The following is a 4,672-nucleotide window of genomic DNA, read 5'->3' as shown; positions in this document are numbered from 1 at the left end:
GAAGTTTCTCCCTTCAACTTGGCATTTTCTCTCCTTTCAGGGATGGGCTGGGTTGTATGAAAACAATTATGCCTTTTCAAATATACAAATTTTAAAATATTGCTACCAAATTCTTTCCAGAGATCCTGACTTTATGCAGACCTATGTAGTGTTTTGTTTGTGTTTCAGACTATCTTGCCTCTCCAAGGGATCTTGAACTATGCCGATATGTTCATGCATGCACCCATCCTCAAAAAATTAGTCGTTCCGTCAGAGTCAGCCCAATCTGATATCAAAACCTGAGGTCTTCATGAGTACAGGCCCTTAAGATTCAGAATCTGGCAGAGAGATCCCAAAATCCCCTGTAAAATACATCATTAGAGTCAGTTTGCAATGGACTTATAGATGCCATTTCATTTCAGGAGTTATGAGGAAAAGAGAAATCAAAACTGAGCAAACATTAGTAAGATACATGAATCATACCTTCATGTCAGAAGACAGGAGTCAGGAGTCAGTGCTTGTCTGCATTGATGCATTCATTTAGTTACAATGAAGTTATCAGTCTCCTGCTATATATTAAGTCAAAGTTCAGTTGTTCAAGACTGAGACAGAAAATGGCGAAGAAAGTGTTCGCTAAGAATTCTTTGCAGAATGACTTGAATCACAGACATGTGAACTTGAACAGCACACTCTACAAGACTCAGTTTTAACTTTCTCATCTGTCAAGTGGTAGAACTGGTATTTCTCTTCAGGGCTCTGGTGAGTATTAAGAGAGGCTCTTTGTCAACTGTGCAACATAGTGATTAGCTCAATAAACATCATTTCTTTTCCTCTTCCTCTTCGTCCTCTCTGCCTCCTATCCCTCTGCTACCTTTCTATCTTCTGTTGATCTTTCACTGTGGTGGTGCAGGTGGCGTAAGGAGACAGGGGAAAAGCCCAAACACTGCCAAGCTGAGCCAATTCAAATGCTATGATAGCATTACTGACAGTAATAAAAGAATGAATTGCACTGACCATAAAACCCTTGCTCAATAGAGAACTCAAAAATGGACCTTTCTATCTATGATCACTTGTGCTGGAGAAGTCATAAACATGCATACCATGGACTGCCAGGAGAACACACAAGTCTGTCCAGGAGAGGATGAAACCCGAATGCTCCCTAGAGGGAAGGATTTTGAAGCTCCGTCTCATATACTTTGGGCATGTTGCCAGGAGGGACCAGTCCTTGGAGAAGGGCATCGTATTTGGAAGGGTGGAGGGACAGCGCAGGAGGAAGAGCACGGATGAGTATCGCCATGTATAAACTCTATAAACATACAGAAAGGATGTTAATTATAGAAGAGAGTCCACAAAAGTGCAAGGATTGCTATGAGTCCTATTTGACTTGACAACACCTAACCACTGACAAGTGATGACTAGTGTTGTTATAATTGGAGGAACATTCTTCCACTTTGCACATCACTATTTGTCAATGTGCTGTGTGAAGTAATCTGGATTAGTTGTGATGCTGAACCTTGTACCATTGGGGTATCAAATACCATAATGGTTTCCCAATGTGGACAGTGTTTGGTGGAGTTTGTAAATCAGGTTTGGAAGCAGGAGTAGCATCCATTTCCTAAACCAAATGCCTCTGGAAATTCTATGAACTTGGAGAAATGATGATAGTTACGGAAAGGCATTAGGTCTTTTGTTCAGTCATTATGAGTCATTCTGGACTCAAAGGCAATAAAAAATAACAGTGACAATAGGAGCATTTGACACATGGTACAGGAAATGTAAATGTTAGATATAGTGACTGTGTACTTTCCAGTCTCAGTTTATTTTCACACCCCCGCCACCACCGCAGGCATCTTCTCTGATCTCTTACACTCCTTGACTAAGTACTCTTTATCACACTTGTATTACTGTGGTTTTGTATGAATGTTTGACCATCTCATAAACTTGTAAGTTCTCAGTGGACAGGGACTGGGGATGTCTAATTTCCCATAGAAACAACACCAAAACATTTCTTTAGGTAGAGGTAGCAGCGTGGAACTGAAGAAAGGATGATACCATTTTCTAAGGCAAAGGGAAAAATACCTGGAAGTGAGAAGAAGGAGGCATCCAATCTATCCTAGAGATGGGCTCATGAAGGAGGACCATGAACTGTCAGCAGCGAATGAGCCCTTGGGTCAAATTCTGAAGTACCATGAGCGGTGGGTGTAGAAATTTGTCTTGGGTTAATTTAATTTTATTTTGGGTCCGAAAGGACTTGGAGCAGAGGTATAACATGATAAGATTATTATATCAGTAGGTATTGAGTAAATAAATGTTTTAAAACTGAAAAATAGCTGAGATATTTGCCACGAAATATCATTCACTCATATTAAAAAGTGTGCATTGGGTGCCAGATGTATGCTCTGCAGTATTGAGAGCTAAGGTGATACCAAGGGCAGACAGGATGAGCAAAGATACAGAATGTGGAGCTCAGGTCTGCAGTCGTCAAAGACATGCTTCATGTAGACACTGTTTAAAATGCAATTTTCCTGGCACAGAGAAGACACAGGTAACAGTTGGTTCCATCTGTAGGTGTCAGACCTACAGGGCCGGTTAGTGTTGCTCGAATACAATGCATTGCTGATGGTCTGCCAGTTTCCTTTTTCCTTATTGTGGATGAAGGACCTCAACTTTCCACCTGCATCACCATCAGGGATTGAAGCAGTTCAAGGTTTGGCCAGATGCCATGTGGTACTAATAATACCTAACTAAGTATTAGGGAATATAAAGAAGGTTTACTCTGTACTCAGAACAAGAGTGGAGTTTCCCTGATCAGAAAAAGAAAAAACTGCAACAGCAATAGACTCAGTGCTCTGGCCCCATTGTTAAGCAGTGTTCCAGACCCAAGGCTATTCATAATTGGTGAAGACAAGCATTGGCAGGTACTTTCTAAACTATTTCTTCAGCATATAATGTTCAAGCTGGTGAGGAGAAACTGGCAAGAAACACACAAATAAGAAAATAAAAAACAAATAAATGACAGCATTTTAGATAATGACTAGAAGAATCCCATCAAGATGGTCATGATGAAAATTTAGATTTTATTCTAAATACAAAAGGAAGTGACTGGTAGGTGTTAAACAGAAGAAGAGTTTAAAAAGATCCCTGTGGCTGTCCTGTGAAGGACAGATTTTGGAGGGATCTTAAAGGGGGAAGACATGGAGTCAGCGGGGGAACATGGGCAGAAAGGACAATGGTAATAGCTCAGGGACAATTCAGGAGGCGTTTCAGAGGTCGTGATCACAGGGCTCGCTTGTTGTTTCACATCCAAGGAAAGAGGAGAAAATATTTTTTTCTATAATACGATCTATAACCACAATGCATCTGAATGAAATGCAATGTAAATGAATAATTATATGAAAACCAACAAAATATTTTTAAAATTAAACCTCCAAATGTAGAAAATGTATAAAGTTATATATAATATGTATATGTATAGAAAATATTCTTCCAATTATTTCACATATGAATGGGTAAAAGTGACAAGAAGACAATGTGGGTGAATATTATTAATGCTTATTTCTTGTGGGTGGGGATTTTATTATAAAAATGTTTTCTTCATTATACTTCTTGTATTTATCATTTTTTTAAAAAAGTTGGAATCTAAAAGGTAATAGAATAAAGAGTAAGTAGAAACATCAGTGTAGGTATAAATAAGCCAGAAAATAAGGTGTTAAACATTGGTACCATTGTAACCATTATGAATGAATCCCAGCAATATAAAAGCTAATTCAGCATTAGTTTTCAATATGGCCCCAGAAAACAATTATTTATTGAATTTTAAGATTGAGGGAGTCTAATGTCACGTCACCCCATCCCAAAGAAGGGCGACCCAACTGAGTGTGGAAACTACAGAACAATATCATTGATTTCACATGCAAGCAAGATTCTACTGAAGATTATCCAAAAACGACTGGCAGAGAACTGCCAGAAGTCCAGGCTGGGTTTAGAAGGGGTCGTGGTACTAGGGATATTGTAACTGATGTTAGATGGATCTTAGCTGAAAGCAGAGAACACCAGAAGAATGTCTATCTGTGTTTCATTGATTATGCAAAGGCCTTTGACTGTGTGGATCATAACAAACTGTGGCTGACTCTGAGAAGAATGGGAATCCCAGAACATTTAATTGTACTAATGCGAAACCTATACTTGGACCAAGAGGCAGTTGTCAGAACAGAGCAGGGCAACACTGCATTGTTCAGAATTGGGAAGGGTGTATGTCAGGGATGTGTCCTGTCTCCATACCTTTTCAACCTCTATGCAGAGCAGATTATCCGAGAGGTGGGGCTCTATGAGGAGAGGGGTGGTGTTAGGATTGGTGGACGATCTATCAACAATCTGCGTTATGCAGATGACACAACCTTGCTCGCTGAAACTGAGGAGGACCTCATGCACTTACTGCAGAGGGTCAAGGACTGCAGCCTTCAATATGGACTGAGGCTCAACGTTAAGAAGACAAAAATTCTCACCACTGGACCAATCGGTAGCATCAGGATGGATGGCGAAGAGATTGAGATTGTTCACAGTTTCAGTTTGCTCGGCTCCACGGTCAACACTCTTGGCACCAGTAGCCAGGAAATCAAAAAACGTATTGCGGTGGGAAAGTCTGCGGTTAGGGACCTCTCCAAAATACTGAAGAGCAACAGTGTCTCTCTGG

The sequence above is a fragment of the Elephantulus edwardii genome, unplaced genomic scaffold (genome assembly GCF_000299155.1).
Source record: "Elephantulus edwardii isolate Elephantulus edwardi_28Jun2011 unplaced genomic scaffold, EleEdw1.0 scaffold00204, whole genome shotgun sequence".
Lineage (NCBI taxonomy): Eukaryota > Metazoa > Chordata > Mammalia > Macroscelidea > Macroscelididae > Elephantulus > Elephantulus edwardii.
The sequence above is the reverse complement of the archived record's forward strand: the minus strand, read 5'-3'. Positions refer to the sequence as shown.